Source organism: Bos indicus x Bos taurus, chromosome 2 (assembly GCF_003369695.1).
Source record: "Bos indicus x Bos taurus breed Angus x Brahman F1 hybrid chromosome 2, Bos_hybrid_MaternalHap_v2.0, whole genome shotgun sequence".
Taxonomy (NCBI): Eukaryota; Metazoa; Chordata; class Mammalia; order Artiodactyla; family Bovidae; genus Bos; species Bos indicus x Bos taurus.
Window position 1 is genome coordinate 29,997,642 of NC_040077.1, and position 23,003 is coordinate 30,020,644.

Genomic DNA, 23,003 nt, shown 5'->3' on the forward strand with positions numbered 1-23,003 from the left:
GCTGGAAGATTTGGCTTTTCTGCTTCTGGTCACTCTCCCCACAAAAAGAGCAAGACCAGTTTCTGAGCTATTCTTAACTCTCCTTCCAAAACATTTGAAAAGAGAAAGACAAGACTTCTTGATTTCCATGCAAACTCCCAGCCTGCCCGCCTGCCTGCTGCTGCCAATACTTCTCACTCTTGCTGGTGATGACACTCAGCAAGCTCCCCAGCCCCGATGCTTCGTTATGTAAGGCTGTCTAGGTCAAGTGTAGGAGACACACTGCTGGCCTGTGAAAACTCATGGAACTGTTCCTTCAGATTAACACTTCAGGGACTATGGAAGCTGAAGGAAGCTGAGCTTTCACTACATCTTTTGGGGGTAAATATTGTTTTTTTTTGTTTTTTTTTTTTTGCATGAATCAGTGGTTTATGTGCTATAGTCTTGGCAGATGCCTGTCAGCCATGCTGAGAGGTGCAGAGAGAAATTATTAAGAGATTTCAGTTCTGTCAGCATGCTTGAATAAACATAGGAAGTCTTCTAGCCATCCTAGCTTTAAAACCTTTAAAGAGTAAATGAATCATAAATCAGAGTTTGCTTGTCAAGCATCATCTCTAACCATCGAGGAATGCATGTTGATTTGACTGTTTAAACTGACTGCAATCCATTTGCTCAGAGGTGTTGTAGGAGAGCATTATTGGATGGGGCTATTAGCTGAAAGAGATTTACTGCAGTTCTTGGCTATTATTTTGCCCTTGTCTGATTGCAAATTTGTTTCACTTGTAAATGAGCTGTATGTTTTCCTATATTTGTCTTTTGTTGTGATAGTTTGTTATAATATGAGAATGGAGCCTGCATAACCTGGCAGTTAGGTGACTTCAACGAATCATAAATCCTGTCTATTTATTCCAAGGTGAATGCTGCAGTGGGAGCGCCATTCGGTACAAGCCTGAATGGTGTTGGGTTAACTGCATTGGCTCACAGTGTACTATGCTTGGGGGGCTTGGAGACATCATCCCAGGTTTAGCATCAACACTTATTCGCTCTATGAGCAAAAGTAGAAACAATATAGTGCTTATTCTGTTTCAGATTCTCACATTGTGTCCTAGTACAGGGATTAGCTGAAACAGGAGGCTCTTACTGAAATGCTGCAGAAAAGCCTGCTAAGACTGCGGCAGCAGTGTGATGTTAAGGGGAAAAAAAAATTGATAAGATTTAACCAAGATGATGAGACAACAAATGGCACCTAAGTTAAAGGACAGGTGGGTATTTTAAAAGTTGAAGATAGATGCAGCACAGTTGAGAGGAGCTGGCTTCCTGCATGCCCCTGGCAAGAGAAGTTCAGTGCCTTGAAGGAGAATGTCATGATTAGGAAAATAAAGGCTGTGTACACTGTCTCTGTGATGTTCAAGACATAAAGGTTGACTATTCAGTCACTGGGAGGACCAGCATGAGGCAGGTTAATCGGAGCACACTAGGTACACAGGTAGTTTTCAAGTATCTGAAATTCTGTTGCATTAAATGATCAGAATGAAAATGAGTGCTACTGGAATGAATGTCTTTGAGAGTACTTTTATTAATCAAGATTCACAGTGGCACATTGATTATTTATGATGAGAATATACTGCTTATCATCTTATTCTATGTTTAAGTGATTAAACATGTACAATTTTTCCCAAATAATTTAAAGAGACAGTTATGGTCCCTCAGGGCCTGATTGTATATTATTGATGTTCAATAGTCACATTCCCCATAGACTTTGTTTGGCGTAAGAGCCCCATCAGACTAGGTGTTACTCACTTTGACATTTCGAATATCCCTCATAAACATAATGCTAAAAATAATGCATACATATTTAGTTGTACTTATAATCTTTGAGTTTATGTATCTTAGGATAACACTATCAGTACTCAAATTGTCTATAAATGATTTTCATTTAATACTGTTTCTTTTGGCTATTGTTCAAAGGAATTCTTGTAATATAGCTTTAAAGTTACATTACTTTTTTTCATTTCTAGAGTGAAACATTTGAGTTAAGCAAGGTCCAAAGTTAGTTTTGGTTCTGTCGTCTGTAGAATATATTCTATTAAGTGTGAATTAGCCGTATTAATTAATCTATGCTAAAGTGAGACAACATCTTCTGGTGAAATTGTTTTCTAAATACCGACAATATTAAGTCAACGTTTATTGACCGAGTGCTAGGCCAGTGTTATTTCAACATGTTACCTCTTGAGCGATAGCAAGGGCAGCATCACCTGGGAATGTGTTAGGAATGCAGATTCTCAGGCCTGTTCCAGACTTCCTGAGTCAGAACCTCTGCGATGGGGGCGGGGTAATTTGTCTTTTAACAAGCGCTCCAGGTGCCTGTGAAGCTGCTAAAGGTTGAGAACAGCTGTGCTGGGCAGGTCTTTGGTTAAATATAATTTAAAAAATTATTATTACTATATTGTATTTCAAATAGATCCTTTTTATATTATCAAGTATATTTCAAAGGTATGTTACATAAGTAAGTTTTCTGTTTTCTGGTGGCCCATTTCTCCAGTGTAAGCAGTACCCGGATTTAAAGATTTATGCACTTATTTAGTACATATTAAGCCTAAATTTGTTCCTAAGAAGTTTTATTTCCCAACAGCTTCATTTTGAGCTTTCAGAAGTTACATAGTGTGATGGGAACAGCGCTGAGGGGCCTATCTCTTCTGTTGGTGCGCTGTGTGACTTGGCCTCTGTCACTGACCCTCTCTGCTCAGTTTTTTCTTTGTAAAATAATAGGCTGGTCTAAGGGCTTCTCAGCTCAGTACAGCTGACATTTTGAGTTGGATATTCTTGTTGTGGGGTGTGTCCTGCACATCATTTAATGTGGAGCAGCGACCCTGGCCTCAACCCAAAAGGTACTGGTAAAAACCCCCAGTTATGACAATCAAAACTATTTTCAGACATGAACAGTTTATCTCCTGGGGGCAAAATCACCCCTCCCATCTTCTCATGTCCTAGTCATCCCATCCCTATGTTTGATAACTTTTGTTGACGCCTCTGCATAAAGTTCTATTAAAATAATAAAACAATGCATAGTTTCTTCTTTTGGAAGTAGGTAGGTTAAAATTCCCAAATGAATAAATAGGTATATGTCTTACTTACATAGGTTCTTTGTCCTTTTTAAGATCTAGGCATAATTTGCTCAAATATCTACCAATTCCAGAGTCTGTGGAAGACCACAGCCCTTCTGCAACTTTTTAGGGACTTAAAATCTTATATCCTCTCCCATGTTCCAGAGTCCTAACTCCATATATACTCATCACTCTAAAAAAGTGACCCAGACTCCATTCATCACTAGTTTCTACCAGGGATTTATGCATACAAATCATCTTTGGAGTTTAATAGATTTCACTAAGGATTTTGGTTCTTCCCCTCATTCTCTTTTCTTCCTTGACCATCTCTGCTCCTTACTCTATCTGTGCAAGATGCTCTGAGACCTTCAAATTCTTCTTTTTCTATCGTGCATGATAATCCAGTTTTCCACAGCTCTTACATCCAAATGTAAATGCCCAAACTTATCAAAGAGTTTAGAAGATCAAGGATCTTCAGTTTAGGACTATCTCCCTTTCATGGAAGATAGTTGAGTTCATGTACTATAATCGCAAAATCATAAAGTCATGGGGCTGGAACAGATATTGAACTTAATTTAATTTGTATGTCTTTAGAATTCATACTGAATGATAGTTCTTGGCCCATAAAACTATACATTTGCATGCCAGCGTTTCAGAATATTAAATTGTATCTGCCCATGAGGAGTTACTGCAAACAGTTCAGCAATTTAGTCTAGACATTTTCTAGGGTTGATATGCATGGTGGAAATAGATAAGCGTCACCCCTCCACATACACATGCTTTTCCCTAAGAGTAAGGAATTCTTTTCAGTAAAACATACAAAAATTAAAATTGTGGTATTTTAAGATAACTGTGAATTAATGGATTTAATTTGATATAAATATAAATAATATACCAGATAGCTATATTTTGATTAATCATCATAATAATAGATTATGATAGAATAATTATATCCAAGTAATTTTATTTGGATTATTATTTCCAAAGTAATTGTAATACAAAAGTAATTGTAATAATTATATTATTTCCAAGTAATTCTATAGACATGATCCTTTTCTAAGACCCACAGCAACCCTATATATAGGTCCCATCATTTTATAATTGAAATAAAATAAAATTCTTATCTCCAGATGCCAAATTCTACCATTTAACCATGCTGAATTTGTCAAAGGCTTTTTCTGCATCTATTGACATTATCATACGGTTTTTATATTTTAATTGTTAATATGATGTATCACATTGATTGATTTGCATATATTGAAGAATTCTTGCATCCCTGGAATAAACCCAACTTGATCATGGCTAAAGCTGGAACTCCAATACTTTGGCCACCTCATGTGAAGAGTTGACTCATTGGAAAAGACTCTGATGCTGGGAGGGATCTGGGGCAGGAGGAGAAGGGAATGACAGAGGATGAGGTGGCTGGATGGCATCACTGACTTGATGGACATGAGTTTGGGTGAACTCAGGGAGTTGGTGATGGACAGGGAGGCCTGGCGTGCTGCAATTCGTGGGGTCGCAAAGAGTCAGACATTACTGAGCGACTGAACTAAACTGAACTGATCATGTTGTATGAGCTTTTTGATGTGTTGCTGAATTCTGTTTGCTAAAATTTTGTTGAGAATTTTTTCATCTATGTTCATCAGTGATATTGACCTGGAGTTTTCTTTTTTTGTGTTGTCTTTATTTGGTTTGATTGATGGTGGCCTTGTAGAATGAGTTTCGTAGTGTTCCTTTGCAATTTTTTGAAAGAGTTTTAGAAGGATAGGCATTAGCTCTTCTCTAAATGTCTGATAGAATTCTCCTGTGAAACCATCTGGTCCTGGGCTTTTGTTTTTTGGGAGATTTTTGATCACAGCTTCAAGTTCAGTGCTTATAATTGGTCTATTCATAATTTCTATTTCTTCCTGGTTCAGTCTTGGGAGATTGAACTTTTCTAAGAATCTGTCCATTTCTTCCAGGTTATCCATTTAATTGCCATATAGTTGTTCTTAAGTCTCTTATAATCCTTTGTATTTCTGCATTGTCTATTGTAACCTCTCCTTTTTTATTTCTAATTTTGTTGATTTGATTCTTCTCTCTTTTTTTCTTGATGAGTCTGGCCAAAGGTTTATCAATTTTGTTTATCTTCTCAAAGAAACAGCTTTTAGCTTTATTAATCTTTCCTATTGTTTTGTTCATTTCTTTTAAATTTATTTCTGCTTGGATCTTTAAGATTTCTTTCCTTCCACTAATTTTGAGGGTTTTTCTGTTCTTTTTCCAGTTGTTTTAGGTGTAAAATGAGGTTGTCTATTTGATGTTTTTCTTGTTTCTTGAGATAGGATTGTATGGCTATAAACTTCCCTCTTAGAACTGCTTTTGCTGCATCCCATAGGTTTTGAGTTGTTGTGTTTTCATGGTCATTTGTTTCTAGAAATTTTTTTATTTCCCTTTTGATTTCTTCAGTAACCTGTGGGTTATTTAGAAATGCATTGCTTAATACCCATGTGTTTGTGTTTCTTACAATTTTTTTCTTGTAATTGATATCTAGTCTCATAGCATTGTGGTTGGAGAAGATGCTTGATACAATTTCAATTTTCTTAAATTTACTGAGGTTTGATTTGTGACCCAAGATATAGTCTATCCTGGAGAATGTTCCATGTGCACTTGAGAAGAAGGTGTATCCTGCATTTGGATGGAATGTCCTGAAGATGTCAATGAGATCCATCTCATCTAATGTATCATTTAAGACTTGTTTCCTTATTAATTTTCTGTTTTGATGATCTGTCCATTGGTGTGAGTGGGGTGTTAAAGTCTCCTGCTATTATTGTGTTAGTGTCAGTTTCTCCTTTTATGTTTGTTAGTGTTTGTCTTATTTATTGAGGTGCTCCTATGTTGGGTGCATAGATATTTACAATTGTTATGTCTTCCTCTTGGATTGATTCCTTGATCATTATGTAGTGTCCTTCCTTATCTCTTGTAATCTTTATTTTAAGGTCTGTTTTGTCTGATATGAGGATTGCTACTCCAGTTTTATTTTGCATCCCATTTGCATGGAATATATTTTTCCATCCTCTCACTTTCTGTCTATATGTGTCTTTAGGTCTGAATTGGGTTTCTTGTAGACAGCATACATATGGGTCTTGTTTTCTATCCATTCAGCCAGTCTCTGTTTTTGGTTGGAGCATTTAATCCATTTACATTTAAAGTAATTATTGATATATACATTCCTATTGCCATTTTCTTAATTGTTTGGGATTGATTTTGCAGATCTTTTTCTTCTCTTGTATTTCTTGACTATATATGTCCCTTTAACATTTGTTGTTAAAGCTGATTTGGTGGTACTGAATTCTCTTAACTTTTGCTTGTCTGAAAAGCTTTTGATTTCTCCATCAATTTTGAATGAGATCCTTGCTTAGTAAAGTAATCTTGGTTGTAGATTATTCTCTTTCAGTACTTTATATCCTGCCAATCCCTTCTGGCCTGCAGAGTTTCTGCTGAAAGATCAGCTGTTAAATGTATGGGGTTTCCCTTGAATGTTACTTGTTGTTTTTCCCTTGCTGCTTTTACTATTCTTTGTCTTTAGTCTTTGTTAGTTTGATTAACATGTGTCTTGGTGTGTTTCTTCTTTGGTTTATCCTGTATGGGACTCTTTGTGCCTCTCAGACTTGATTGACTATTTCCTTTTCTGTCTTGGGGAAATTTTCAACTATAATCTCTTCAAAAATTTTCTCATACCCTTTCTTTTTCTCTTCTTTTTCTGCTGCTGCTGCTAAGTCGCTTCAGTTGTGTCCAACTCTGTGCGACCCCATAGATGGCAACCCACTAGGCTCCTCTGTCCCTGGGATTCTCCAGGCAAGAGTACTAGAGTGGGTTGCCATTTCCTTCTCCAATGCATGAAAGTGAAAAGTGAAAGTGAATTTGCTCAGTTGTGTCCGACTCTTCACGACCCCATGGACTGCAGCCTACCAGGCTCCTCCATCCATGGGATTTTCCAGGCAAGAGGACTGAAGTGGGTTGCAATGGTTCTGGGACCCCTATAATTAGAATGTTGGTGCATTTGATATTGTCCAAGAGGTCTCTGAGATTATCCTCAGTTCTTTTCATTCTTTTTACTTTATTCTTCTCTTCAGAAGTTATTTCCACCATTTTATCTTTCAGCTCACTGATTCGTTCTTCTGCCTCAGATATTCTGCTATTAATTCCTTCCAGAGTATTTTTAATTTCAGTAATTGTGTTGTTTGTCTCTGTGTGTTTATTCTTTAATTTTTCTAGGTCTTTGTTAATTGATTTTTGCATTTTCTCCATTTTGTTTTCAAGGTTTTTGATCATCTTTACTATCATTATTCTGAATACTTTTTCAGGTAGTTTGCCTATTTCCTCTTCTTTTATTTGGACTTCTGTGTTTCTAGCTTGCTCCTTCATTTGTGTAGTATTTCTCTGCCTTTTCATTATTTTTTTTTTAACTTATTGTGTTTGAGGTCTCCTTTTCCAAGGTTTCAAGGTTGAATTATTTCTTCCTTTTGGTTTCTGACCTCCTAGGGTTGGTTCAGTGGTTTGTGTAAGCTTAGAATAGGGTGAAATTTGTGCTGAGTTTTTGTTTGTTTTTCCTCTGATGGACAAGGCTGAATGAGGTGGTAATCCTGTTTGCTGATGATTGGGTTTGTATTTTTGCTTTGTTTGTTGTTTAGATAAGGCATCCTGCACAGGGTGCTACTCGTGGTTGGATGGTGCCAGGTCTTGTATTCAAGTGGTTTTCTTTGTGTGAGTTCTCACTATTTGATACTTCCTAAGGCTAGTTCTCTGGTAATCTAGGGTCTTGGAGTTAGTACTCCCACTCCAAAGGCTCAGGGCTTGATCTCTGGTCAGGAACAAAGATTCCACAAGTGGTTTGTTATGGCATTAAGTGAGATTAAAACAAATACACAAAAATGAGAAAACAAAGATGAACCTCTGTCAAATGGCAGTTACAAATGGCAGACAAATAATAATTAAAATAATGCATATGCATATACACCCATGAGCAAAGTCAAAACAGTCCAACAAAAACAAAGTACAGTAGATTGACCTGGTGAACAAAGGAAACCAAAAATTATATCTACCAGTTAAGAACAAAACTAACTAAAGAACAAACTGCAAAACAAAACTAAAGCAAGGTGCTAATTGGGGAATAAAGCAATAAAACTAATACACATGTTGAGAGGAAAGGAAAAAAAGAAAAGAAAGAAAGAATAGATATGCAAAGTTAAATAGAGGTAGATAAAGAAGATTTATATACATTAAAGGTTAACTGCAAGGGAAAAAGTACAGTAGGAAAAGCAAACAAAAGAATAAATGTAGAAAAAAATTATAATAGGTTTAAAAAATTAAAATTAAAAAAAAGAGAAAAGAAAAAAAATGTAAACCCCACAGAACTGCAGAAGCCCAACATACAGGCAGAGGTTTATAACAAAAATAAAAAGTGTGACTGATTATACACATATACATATACACCCATAAGCAAAATCAAAACAGTCCAACAAAAATAAAGTACAGTAGATTGACCTGATGAACAAAGGAAACCAAAAATTATATCTACCAGTTAAGAACAAAACTAAGTAAAACACAAACTGGAAAACAAAACTAAAGCAAGGTGCCAATTCTAGAGTAAAGCAATGAAAACAAAACTAACAAATATGTTGAAAGGAAAGAAAGAACAGATGTGCAAAGTTACATAGACGTAGATAAAGAAGATTTATATACGTTAAAGATTAACTGCAAGGGGAAAAGAATAGTAGGAAAAGCAAACAAAGGAATAAATGGAGATAAAATAATAATAGGCTTAGAAAAATTAAAAAATAAAATTTAAAAAAAAAAAAAAAAGGCAAACTACACAGAACTGCAAAAGCTCAATGTAGAGACAGAGGTTCAGAACAACAGTAAAAAATGTGACTGAGGGGAAAAAAAAAGCTCAAAAACTTTATTAGATTTCATAGTGCCAATAAAATTGACAACTACAATGGGGGAGGGGAGAGGGGAGGAAATTAAAAGAAAGAAAATCCAAAAGAATCTACAGAGTAAGCCAAAACATAAGAATAATAAATGTTTTTCTTGAGTCACTGCTGTCAGAGTCCTCTCCCTTGGTGGGAGTCACAGTCTACCTCACCTCCCTAGGATGCCCTCCAACACTGTGTTGATCTCTGGACCTATTGTAGGGGCAGCTCAGATTCTAATCTGGTCCTGCTCCTGTGTGTTCTTGCCTCCAATGTCCACAGCCATCAGAGCTAGTGTGTCTTCTATTGTGGGAGCTCTCAATGTCCTTTTATATATTCCATAGACACAGAGTCTGCCTAGTTGATCATGTAGATTTAATCTGCAGCTTGTACAGCTGGTGGGAAAGTTTTCGCTCTTCTTTCCTACCTACACTGCCCCTGGGTTTCAATTGTGGTTTTATTTCCACCTCTACATGTGATTCGTCCACTGGAGTTTGCTCCTGAGGCTGCCCTGGAGGACTTGGGTTTGCCCCTGTGAGGGCCAGGTGTTGAGGTGGTATAGCTGCTTGGGTCACAGGGATTCTGGCAGCACCAAGTACTCAGGGGAGTTGGTGGCTGGGGCAGAAGGAAATATAGTGCTCTAAAAGGGTATGGCAACCAGAATCGGCCAATACGCTCCAGTATTCTTGCCTGGAGAATCCCCCTGACAGAGAAGCCTGGCAGGCCACAGTCTTCAGGGTCGCAAAGGGTTGGACATGAACGAAGCGACCCTATGCATATAGATGCAAGACTTTTTTTGCCTGTGGCAGTTCTGTCCCAGTGAGAGTTGAGTGTGAAGGTGGCACAGCTGCTTGGCTTGTGGGGACCCTGGCACCACAAAGTGTGTAGGAACATGGACTGCCTCTGCCCCAGGAGTTATGGCCCTATCAGAGTCGTTCTTCGTGCCTTTTGTAGCTGGTGATCAGAAGGTCTCTTTGGCCACTCTTTCTCCATAGCTCCACCCATCCAGGCACATAGAGGGTCCCCCTGGCTGGGGTCCTACTCTGTAGTTTGGCGCATCAGGCACTTAAAGGAGCACCCTGGGTGGGGTCCTACTCTGTAGTTCAGTGTGTCAGGCATTTGATGGGCCAGCCTCTCTATTGTTCAGCTGCCGATGCTGGCGTGTGGGGAGAAAGAGGCTATGGTGATGTCTCCACCCCTTACGCATGACTCAGCAGTATTGCCTTGTTTCCATGGCTGCCCGGCTTTCCTCCACAGGCATTTCCCACCACAGTCTCCTCCCTCACATTCCCCTCAATCCTCTCTCCACAGTCAACAGCAGCGCTTACCCTGGGATTGCTCCACAGTCCCTAAACTCCAGCTCCCAGCGGCTGTACCTTCCAGGGGACCTGTGTTCCTGTCCAGGGTATGTATGGCTGCTGCAAAGACTGATTCTCATTCCACTTAGGCTACCACAAGTCAGCTGTTTCACTCTCAGCCTTAAATGTTTCTCCTCTGACTCAGACAATTGCACGGATGTGGGGATCAGACTCCTACTTCAGTTTTCCCACTCGCTGAGAGCAGGTCCAGTCCTACTAACACTCCTGTTTTTTCCCCTTGTTCCTTCACCCTACTGAGTTTTGCCTGGTTCTATATATTCTTTGCCATTGGTCAGGTACTCCTGTCTATTCTCAGCTGGTGTTCTGCATGCACTTCTGTATCTGAAAGTGTATTCCTGATGTACACATAGAGATAGATGTACTCCTGGTCTACCTACTCCTCTGTCATCTTGTTCTCTCCTAATACTTAATTTTAAGCCAGCTCTTTCACCCTCCTCCTTCACACTCATCAAGAGGCTCTTTGGTTCCTATCCACTTATTGTCATTAGAATGTGATCATCCACAATCTGAGGTTGTTGATGTTTCTCCTGCCTATCTTGATTCCATCTTGTAACTCATCCTGCCCAGCATTTCTCATGATGTGCTCAGAGTACAGATTAAATAAATAGGGTGACAACTGACAGCCATGTTGTACCCCTTTCTCAATAATGAACCAATAAGTTGTTCCATAAATGCATAAGGACTGAGACGTGTTGCTAATTCTTTGCTTCGAATTCTAGGATTAATACATTTCTCCAACTTATCATACATATATTTGTATGAAATACTTAGTTAATTGCTCTTCATACATATTACTAAAGTGCTTAGGAAAGGATTTCAACACTTCATTTATTATACTAGTCATAGTCACATATATTATGTCACTTAATGCTCTCAAAATCTCTAAGATGGGATTTCTCCCTTTTTTAATAGATGAGATTGAATTCAACTTAACCTCAGTTCAGTTCAGTTGCTCATGCATGTCCAACTATTTGTGACCCCATGGAATGCAGCACTCCAGGCTTTCCTGTTCATCACCAACTCCTGGAGCTTGCTCAAACTCATGTCCATTGACTCGGTGATGCCATCCAACCATCTCATCCTCTGTCATACACTTGTGCTCCTCCCTTCAATCCTTCCCAGCATCAGGGTCTTCTCTAACGAGTCAGTTCTTCACATCAGGTGGCCAAAGTATTGGAGCTTCAGCATCAGTCCGTCCAATGGATAGTCAGGACTAATTTTCTTTAGGATGAACTGGTCGGATCTCCTTGCAGTCCAAGGGACTCTCAAGAGTCTTCTCCAACACCACAGTTCAAAAGTACCAATTCTTCTGCACTCAGCTTTCTTTATAGTCCAACTCTCATATCCATACATGACCACTGGAAAAACCCTAACTTTCACTAGATGGACCTTTGTTGGCAAAGTAATGTCTCTGCTTTTTAATATGTTCATAACTTTTAATATACTCATAACTGCTTATATCTAGGTTGCTTGTAACTTTTCTTCCAAGGAGTCTCTGAATTTCATGACTGCAGTCACTATCTGCAGTGATTTTGGAGCCCTGAGAGATAAAGTCTGTCACTGTTTCCATTGTTTCCCCGTCTATTTGCCATGAAGTGATGGGAACAGATGACATGATCTTAGTTTTCTGAATGTTGAGCTTTAAGCCAACTTTTTCACTCTCCTCTTTCACTTTCATCAAGAGGCTCTTTAGTTCTTCTTCACTTTCTGCCATAAGGGTGGTGTCATCTGCATATCTGAGGTTATTGATATTTCTCCCGTCAATCTTGATTCCAGATTGTGCTTCATCCCGCCCAGCGTTTCTCATGATGTACTTTGCATATAAGTTAAATAAGCAGGGTAACAATATACTGCCTTGACATACTGCTTTCCCAATTAGGAACCAGTCTATTGCTCCATGTCCAGTTCTAACTTGCTTCCTGACATGCATACAGATTTCTCAAGAGGCAGGTAACTGGTCTGGTATTCCCATCTCTTTAAGAATTTTCCACACTTTGTTGTGATCCACATAGTCAAAGCTTTGGCATGGTCAATACAGCAGAAGTAGATGTTTTTCTGGAACTCTCTTGTTTTTTCAATGATCCAACAGATGTTGGCCATTTGATTGCTGGTTCCTCTGCCTTTTCTAAATCCAGTTTGAATATCTGGAAGTTCACAGTTCATGTACTGTTGGAGCCTGGCTTGGAGAATTTTGAGCATTACTTTACTTGTGTGTGAGATGAGTGCAATTGTGTGGTAGTTTGAGCATTCTTTGGCATTGCCTTTCTTTGGGATTGGAATGAAAACTGACCTTTTCCAGTCCTGTGGCCGCTGCTGAGTTTTCCAAATTTTCTGGCATATTGAGTGCAGCACTTTCACAGCTTCGTCTTTTAGGATTTGAAATAGTTCAACTAGAATTTCATTACTTCCACTAGCTTTGTTCGTAGTGATGCTTCCTAAGACCCACCCGACTTCGCATTCCAGGATGTCTGGCTCTATGTGAGTGATCACACCATCTTGGTTATCTGGGTCATGAGGATCTTTTTTGTATAGTTCTGTGTATTCTTGCCACTTCTTCTCAATATCTTCTACTTCTGTTAGGTCCATGCCATTTCTGTCCTTTATTGTACTCATCTTTGCATGAAATTTTCCCTTGGTATCTCTAATTTTCTTGAAGAGACCTCTAATCTTTCCCATTCTATTGTTTTCCTCTATTTCTTTGCATTGATTGCTGAGGAAGGCTTTCTTATCTCTCCTTGCTATTCTTTGGAACTCTGCATTCAAATGGGTACATCTTTCCTTTTCTCCTTTGCCTTTCACATCCCTTCTTTTCACAGCTATTTGTAAGGCCTCCTCTGACAAGTATTTTGGCTTTTTGTATTTCTCTTTCTTGGGAATGGTCTTGATCCCTGCCTCCTGTACAATGTCACAAACCTCCATCCATAGTTCTTCAGACACTCTGTCTAAGAGATCTAATCCCTTGAATCTATTTGTCACTTCCACTGTATCATCATAAGGGATTTGATTTAGGTCGTATCTGAATGGTTTAGTGGTGTCCCCTACTTTCTTCAATTTAAGTCTGAATTTGGCAATAAGGAGTTCGTGATCTGAGCCAGTCCTCCCAGTCTTATTTTTGCTGACTGTATAGATATTCTCCACCTTTGTCTGCAAAGAATATAATCAATCTGATTTCAGTGTTGGCCATCTGGTGATGTCCATATGTAGAGTCTTCTCTTGTGTTGTTGGAAGAGGGTGTCTGCTATGATCAGTGCCTTCTCTTGGCAAAATTCTGTTGGCCTTTGTCCTGCTTCATTCTGTACTCTAAGGCCAAACTTGCCTGTTATTTTACATATCTCTTTACTTCCTACTTTTGCCCTCCAGTCCCCTATGATGAAAAGGACATCTTTTTTGGGTGTTAGTTCTAGAAGGTCTGGTAGGTCTTCATAGAACCATTCAGCTTCAGCTTCTTTGGCATAGTGGTTGGGGCATAGACTTGGATTACTGTGATATTGAATGGTTTGCCTTGGAAATGGACAGAAATCATTCTGTTGTTTTATAGATTGCACCTGAGTACTGCATTTCAGACTCTTTTGTTAACTATGAGGGCTACTCCATTTCTTCTAAGGGATCCTTGCCCACAGTAGTAGATATAATGGTCAGCTGAATTAAATTCACCCATTCTAGTCCATTGTAGTTCACTGATTCCTAAAATGTCAGTTTTCTCTCTTGACATCTCCTGTTTGACCACTTCCAATTTACCTTGATTCAGGGACCAGACATTCCAGGTTCCTATGCAGTATTGTTTACAGCACTGGGTTTTACTTCCATCACTAGTCACATCCACAACTGGGTGATGTTTTCACTTTGACTCAGCCTCTTCATTCTTTCTGGATCTATTTTTCCACTCTTCTCCAGGAGCATATTGGGCATCTACTGACTTGGGGAGTTCCTCATTCAGTGTTATATCTTTTTGCCTTTTGATACTGTTCATGGGGTTCTCACAGCAAGAATACTGAAGTGGTTTGCCATTCCATTCTCCCATGGACCATGTTTTGTCAGAACTCTCCACCATAACCCATCTGTCTTGGGTTGTCCTACCTGGCATGGCTCATAGCTTCATTGAGGGAGACAAGGCTGTGATCCATGTAATCAGTTTGGTTAATTTTCTGTGATTGTGGTTTGCATTCTGTCTGCTCTTTGATGGATACAGGTAAGAGGTTTGTTGAATCTTCCTGTTGGGAGAGACCAGCTATGGGGCAATCTGGATCTTGCTCTGATGGGTAGGGCCATACTCAATAAATCTTTATACCAATTTTCTATTGATGGGTGGGGCTGCATTCCCTCCCTGTAGTTTAGCTTGAGGCCAAACTATGGTAGGGGTAATGGCTGTAATGGCAACCTCCTTCCAAAAGACTTATGCCAGCATGCTGGGTCTCCAGGACTGTTATGTTCAGTTCCCCTACATTCAGCAGGCCACTGTCAACCTGTGCCTCTGCTGGAGACTCCTGGCACTCACAGGCAAGTCTGGCACAGTCTGTCTGCTCCTTTCTCCTGGGTCCTGGTGTGCACAAGGTTTTGTTTATGCCCCACCATAGAGCCACTGGCCACCTTAGTCCCACCATAGAGCCACCGAGGAGACAACCCACAAACTGGAGAACAATTATAAAAGTAGTTCTCACACTGTTGCAAAAGTTCTACGGCCCACAACAGATTTCCCAACCTGGGGATCCAGCAAAGCGACTGAGAACCCAGAGGGAATGTGACTTTGAAGGTTAATGAGATTTGACTACAGAACTTCCACAGGACTGGGGAAACAGACTATTGGAGGGCACAAACAACTTAACCTAAACTTGAGCTTTAACAGAGTTACCTTGTGAATCCTATTATCTGCTCTGTTTTCACAAAACAAAGTGGAGCCCTACCAACAGATCACCTCTATTCACTCTTATGTCCCAGGGCATGGCACAGAGTTTATACTGAGTCTCAGTAAATATTTGTTGAATGAATGCTGAGTAATTATCACTGCTACCTAGTTCATTTATATTTTGGATTTTACATAACTCTGTTCACTCAGGTCCATTAAATAGCAACTAACAAATGAGAACTAGGAGGAAAAATCAAATTCCACAAGGAAGAAGTGGTTCACTTATCACTGTAATACATTTGGAACTCTTTGCAGCTCTCAATCATTCATGCTACTTTCTTAATTTACCTTGAGAAAGAATCTTTTCGGTTTGATACACAGAGTTTCTCAGACTTACAACATAAAAAGTTACTCCCAACATCAAATATAAATTCTTCTTTTAAATGATGAGTTTCTAAACACCAGGATCACACAGTCACATCCAGCTTCATTTGATCTTAAAGTAAATACCCAAGAATAACTTAAAAGATCTTTTATTCAATTATAGAATATCAATTCAGGAGAAAATTATTCAATAATAAAAATAATTTAAACACATACTAAATACAATATGACATTACTTTGCCAACAAAGATCTGTCTAGTCAAGGCTATGGTTTTTCCTGTGGTCATGTATGGATGTGAGAGTTGGACTGTGAAGAAAGCTGAGTGCCAAAGAATTGATGCTTTTGAACTGTGGTGTTGGAGAAGACTCTTGAGAGTCCCTTGGACTGCAAGGAGATCCAACCAGTCCATTCTGAAGGAGATCAGCCCTGGGATTTCTTTGGAAGGAATGATACTAAAGCTGAAACTCCAGTACTTTGGCCACCTCATGCGAAGGGTTGACTCATTGGAAAAGACTCTGATGCTGGGAGGGATTGGGGGCAGGAGGAGAAGGGGACGACAGAGGTTGAGATGGGTGGATGGCATCACTGACTCGATGGACATGAGTCTGAGTGAACTCCGGGACTTGGTGATAGACAGGGAGGCCTGGCATGCTGTGATTCATGGGATAGCAAAGAGTCGGACATGACTGAGCAACTGAACTGAACTGAAATACAATACATTTCAAATGAACTGGTAGTATGTCTATTTTTTCTGAAGTGGTGAATTAGCTCAATATTAGTCCTCTATTAGAGGACTAGTAGAGACTAATAGAGTCCCTTGGATAGATCAAACCAGTCCATCCTAAAGGAAATCAGTCCTGAATATTCATTGGAAGGACTGATGCTGAAGCTGAAACTCCAATCCTTTGGCCACCTGATGTGAAGGACTGACTCCTTGGAAAAGACCCCGATGCTGGGAAAGATTGGAGGCAGGAGGAGAAGGGGACGACAGAGGATGAGATGGTTGGATGGCATCACTGGGTCAATGGACATGAGTTTGAGCAGGCTCCAGGAGTTGGTGATGGACAGGGATGCCTGGCCTGCTGCAGTCCATGGGATCACAAAAAGTCAGACACGACTGAGTGACTGAATGGAACTGAACTAGTCCTCTATTGAGAGTGAAAGTTCTCAACCTACACCTAACCCTGATAGAGTTAGGGGTGTAAATGTCTTGTCAGACAATCCCCTTCCTCATCTCCAGTTAGCTCTGTGACCACAGCCAATTTATTTAACCTTTCTGAAAACCCCTTTAGGTGCCAGGTGAGAATGATACTATCCCCTTGACAGAATTCAAAAGAGATAATGTATGTCAAGTTGTTTATTTCAGTGTGTTTCACATATTAAATGTGTTTAGAAAATAATTATTTATGACAATATTTGGCATCAGACACTCTCAAACATATCTCAGGGAGTCCTCCTAATATCCTCTGACCAGTGAGGACATTTGTATCAATATCAGGATCTGAGACTCAAGATTCTAGATTCAAGGACCAATATTCAAAGAACCAGGGTTATCAGGAACTGGAAATTAGGAAGGAATGATGCTAAAGCTGAAACTCCAGTACTTTGGCCACCTCATGCGAAGAGTTGACTCATTGGAAAAGACTCTGATGCTGGGAGGGATTGTGGGCAAGAGGAGAAGGGGACAACAGAGGATGAGATGGCTGGATGGCATCACTGAGTCAATGGACATGAATCTGGGTGAACTCTGGGAGTTGGTGATGGACAGGGAGGCCTGGCGTGCTGCAATTCATGGGGTCGCAGAGTCGGACACGACTGAGCGACTGAACTGAACTGAAAGCTAAATAAGGATGGATGGTTATCTGAGCTCTCACCCTGCCCCTAGAGATAGTTTTAAAAATGCAGTATTCCAAAATAACTAGTATAACCTTGTGTATAATAATTTCACTTTTTTTTCCCCTAATATGTCAGCCCCTATTCTTTAAAAATTATATCAGGGTAATAATTATTATATTACATATAATCATATATAATAACATAATATTAATTTACATGTAATTGCATGTGATTTAATTATAATAACTATATAATTTGTATAATTATGTTATCAGGATTATAATCCTTTGAGAGATTTGAAAGGCTTAGCAACTATAGAAATTTTTTTCCAGGGTAGACAGAATAACTAACTATTGGTAGAAAATACCTCTGACTGGGAAAGAAATTTAAAAGTATACTGATTAATTTATTTTGAGAAGCAGTTGGGACCAAAGATGAAGCCAAATAAATTTCTACCAAGTTAATTTCTTTGACAACTGAGAGCCTAAATGACGTAATTTAGGCTGATCTTTTTCTGATTGTTTTTTCTAATTCTGATATTTTGTATACATGAGTTGAACTCTAGAATATGGTCATCCAAATATCAGCCAAATCCAAGATGATTAGATTTAATAGACCCGTTTCATATACCCATTGATAATTAAAGAAAAATAAGTGGACTCAATATTGCTGTTTGAATCATTTATCCTACAATGCATCATTAGTAACATATGCCTCATGATCTGGAATTTGCTGGATAAATATGCTGATTTGTGAAAAATTAATCCTTGTCTTTTTAAAATGAAATTATAGTTCTCTGATACAGTGGTCTTACATATATTATTTTATGTCCAACAAGTGAAACAGTGAAATAGGAAGGACCTCTATCCATGGCAACCCACTCCAGTACTCTTGCCTGGAAAATCCCATGGACAGAGAAGCTTGGTAGACTACAGTCCATGGGATCGCAAAGAGTTGGACACGACTGAGAGACTTCACTCACTCACTCTATCCATTACTTGGCCTAGCAATGGGAAATCCTGGGAAGCATTACTCCCGCTTTCAAGAGAAAAAAGAGCCATAATTGTAGGTGATGGTGTGAGTTTGTTCATGGATTTCTAAAGGTGAGAACTGCTTCGGGATGTGTGAAAGATATCAGTCTCACAGAGAAACATGGCAGCATCTAATCCAAATGACTGTTGTGCATATGGATAGCTTTGCTGTGCTCTTAGCAAAGTCAGTGGCTTTTTGCCTTAAACATGAGAGGAAGAAGATGTTAGTAGGAATCCTTTAGGGGAACAGAAACTACATGCTTGCTTATGCTGTCATGGCAAAATTCAATTTTATTCTCTAAATAGAGCTGTCTTCATAGATATCAGCTATTTCCTTCAGTTTAAAGAAAGTCCTCTTTATAAAACAAATATGATTAAACTTCTTCAGTAAATAGACAAGTGATGTGGTTGACTCAAAAATATATTAAAATAGCAAGCTGGTGCTTGGTTCCAATAAGTAATTAAGTATATTTTTCATAGCACTAGCTTTAACTTGACTCATCTTTGCAGAGGGGGAAACTGCTGCAAGAAACTGATCAGGCAAAAAAACAAGCATAACATTTAATTTACTTAAGAAAATGGGAAAGAGCACATGTAAGCACAGAAGAGAACCCAGCACAGTAATTTAACTTTTCATAACTTCATACATTTTCTTAATTTATACTGATATTTCTTTTTTCTCTTTAATCTCTTATGGCAGTAGATCTAGACATAATGCTTTAAATATTGTGATCTTTGATCTAATTTCAAGAGCCAAAGCTTTATGAAGCCTTTGTATATTTAGAGAAAGAGGCATAAAGCTTAGGCATGTGAAACATTAAATTGTGTTTTCATATGTGAAAGAGAAGTGCCGTACATAAATGGTTTATCAGCCTAAAAAAACAGACAATATATTGTTAGATTATATTTTAGCTTTTTGAGGAAATTATACAGCTTCATGGCCATTTGCTTCATGGATATTTTCTGTGGCTCTTTTTGGGTCCGCATTTTTGAAAACTGTTAGTGTTTTACTCTGAGTACCTGATTCTCACGTCCTTGAATACTTACGTTAATATTTAAGATCAGTACACAGAGCTAGACTGAAGGGTAGTCACTTTCTTTACCCTTTACTAAAACCAATGTTGGTTAGTCCATCACCTTCTTAAACAGTAACTGTGATGATATACTCCATCATATCCATCTCTGTCAAAACATGAGTGAAAATCAATTGTGGCCTACCTAGAAATACTCCACTCACTTCCATTTTGCTTCTTATGTGCTGATGCACCTGCTCAATATTAATTTCCTTCATGGTTAGGCTGTGGAAAAAATTGAATGGACTTTGGGGGGATAAAACTAGCTTGGTGACCTTGGTCAAGTCACATCATTTCTCTTGACATCATCCCTCATATCTGAAGTAAAATCCCTTGTCTGAGTAATCTCTAAGGACTTTCCAGCTCCACACTTCCTCAAAATTATAGACTCTTTAGAGCAGTGGTGAACATTTATGCCAGTTGACATTCTGCTTTATGAGGTTTGAAAATGTTATTTTATCCTACCTGTAAATGGTAATGGAGTTTCATTCTGGAATTTTGATTCATCAGTAGTCAGCAGATGCTGTCAGTTCATCTTCAGAAAGTACTTTCATTCAACCACAGACACTGTGGTATGTTGGGGGGACGAAATAATGCATGAGACATAGGTCTTGCTGTCAAAGAGATTATGTTGGACTGGACAATGGAGAAGTGCGCAGATAACAGAAGATGGGGATGTGGGCAAAGAGGAGGAGGAATCCAAGCAGAAAAGGGAGGAAGCAGAATATCCAAATGTGATGGCTCCTGGCTTATTTAGGGAAAGCTTGTTAGGAAAAAAATGACATTGAGGTTGTCCTCAGTAAATATTGTTAGCATGCTCTTACACTTTAACTGAAGGAAAATAAGAACAAAAATAAACCAGGCCTCAAGATAATAATGGATTCTAAATTGAAATTTATATGGAACAATAGAGTAATTTTTAAAAACTGAGGTATAATTGACATATACCAATGTATTTGTTTTAATAATATGATTATTTGATTAATGTATATACTGTGTAATGATAGAGTGATTTTTAAAAGTGTTGCTTGGGTGGTTATATAACAGGAAGGATAATATTATGTAAAATGATAAAAAATAGTTTTGTAATTTAATACCCACCTTGAAGCAATATTGCAATGTTGATCTCTTCAGATGTTTTACATTTATGTTTGTAATTCTCCTTTGAGAAGTCAGGTTTCTGCATTACCATGTCTCGTCCATAAAACCTGTTTATTTGGCAAGGAAATACCACTATTTCCTTCTCCAACACCAATGGCTACCTATGTAACTGAAAGGAAATTGCAGTGAATATTCCAAGAAGAAGTAACTGCAACCCTGGGAATGATCCTCTGTGGATTTGTGATTAAATTCTGGCTTTCGTTGCTTTGGATGGAAGAGCAGGGAAGGCGTTGAGAATCTGGTGGTGGGGTGGGGTGGGGAGAGGTGTAGCGATTTGGGGGAATCTAGGGGAAATCTGATGATCTCCACGGTGATTCTCTCCCCTTCTTTCTCACTGTGAAACACAGAACTGTGGTGAGGTAAGAAAACCCCTAACTGGTCATTCTTCTCCACTACCAGAGGGAGAGTCAGGAGTAATTTTAATGATGTTTTAGAAACTTTTAACAAAATTCCGTGTACCCACAAATGCATTGATTCTATAGGTGTTTAAGAAACATCTTAGAAATTAGTAAGAAAAGTAATTCTAATTACATAAGCTCAATATATTGTAGGTGATTTTTTAAAACGACATCTATAAGTGGGAAAACACAAGCCCCTACAACTTTGATTAAGTAAATTCAAGTGGGGGCCCACAAATAGTTTGGTATCATATTTTAAAAATAGCTGTTTTTTGTTTCGGTGGGATGTATGGACTTTACTACGGTTTTAAATGCTTACCTTCTGGTACCTACAAAATGCTCTGAAACCAAAAGACCAATTTTGTGCTATTAAGAAATTGTAACTTAAAACTTGCTGAAAAACTAACTCTAGTCCTCCTAAAAGAGGGTTCCTAATTGCAGTTTCCTTCTTCATTTATCTAACAGTCAGTAAACCCTGCATTTATTTCTGGCTCATTTTCAAAGGGATAATTTAACCTGAAAAGTAAAGATAAGAGTTAATTATTTTCTGCTAGGAAGTGATTTCTATTTCTAAAAGAGTGGCTGCTAAAGGCAATGTGTTAGTGAACATTTGGGAGAGAGAGCAAGGAATGGGTAGTAAATCTTTGCAGAATGTTGCATGTTCAAAAAAAGGACTGGGAAACTCCTATCTATAGAAGCAAAGCCCTGGAGTGGAAAATGATGTTAACCACGGGATCACATCAGTACTGAGCTTAGCTGAGTTCCATGTTTCATTCTCAAGGGCAAAGCCAGGATTTGAAGCCAGGTAATAACACAGTGGTCCTTTGGATTTAGAATCATAAAGTCTGGGTTCATATTCTGACTCTGCTATTTTCTATCCATGCTGGAATCACTCACTCACTTCATCAAAAGTCCTGTTACCACCCACAGTCTGTATGGCATTACCACTATATCTTTGGGGATACCATCCCAAGGTCAGACCACTGCCCAGGTTCAACTCCAGACACCAGCATCCGGATTCCTTTCTTTCAAAAAGGAACCCAGCTCCTGGAGCCTAGATTCCCATACAAATTATAGGAGAATCTAGAAACACTTCTGCCTTAAAACCCGAATGCCATTTATAACTCTGAGCAATGGAATCCAATATTCAAAACATAATGATTTGACCATTATTTAGGGAAATTTTCGGCCAATGATTCAGAGTTATCCCCTTCTTCCTGTGAGGCCCCAAGTTAACTGAGTGAATTTATTCTCTTTGTAAGGCAGCTAACGAAAAAGGTTCAGAATTCCAAGAGCTGGGCGTCAGGCAGCATGTTTTGGCAACAAATTCCCTTTATTTTCTTTTTTTAAAAAAATAATTGTATATATTTATTTACTTTGGGCTGTGCTTGTTCTTCATTGCTGCGAGGGCTTTTTTCTCTCGTTGCAGTAAGAAGGGGCTGGTCTCTGGGTGCAGTGTGCGGGCTTCTCATTGCGTGGCTTCTCTTGTCACGGAACATGGGCTCCAGGGCACACAAGCTTCAGTAGCTGCGGAGTGTGGCCTCAGTAGTTGGACTCTAGAACAGTGGCTCGACAGCTGTGGGGCCTGGGCTTGGCTGCTCCATGGCATGTGGGATCTTCCAGGATTGAATCCATGTCTCCTGCGTTGGCAGGAGGATTCTTTACCACTGAGGCACCAGGGAACGTCTCCCTTTATTTTTTATGCAAGAAAACATCAAATAATATTGAGATATTAGTTACACTGAGTTATTAGTTACAATTAGTTACATTGAGATATTAGTTACTCTTCAGCCTTCCAATTTAAGTTCTCTCCTTGAACTCTTGCAGAGTTCTCATCACAGCAGAAGATTTTCCAGGTTGTCT

At 38.9% G+C, this 23,003-nt stretch overlaps 1 protein-coding gene across 5 annotated transcripts in view; it reads left to right on the plus strand.

The window, feature by feature from the left end:
* Positions 1-247: 247 nt before the first annotated feature.
* LOC113903082 (sodium channel protein type 1 subunit alpha) overlaps positions 248-23,003 on the plus strand; it is a 183,001-nt gene continuing 160,245 nt past the window's right edge. For 2 of the 5 annotated variants that reach the window (XM_027558708.1, XM_027558754.1), the window contains exon 1: positions 249-360. The gene's annotated coding sequence lies outside the window, so the exon portion shown is untranslated. Of the gene's footprint in view, positions 361-23,003 lie in introns of all 5 variants that reach the window. The other 3 variants (XM_027558736.1, XM_027558746.1, XM_027558726.1) reach the window with 2 other exon arrangements.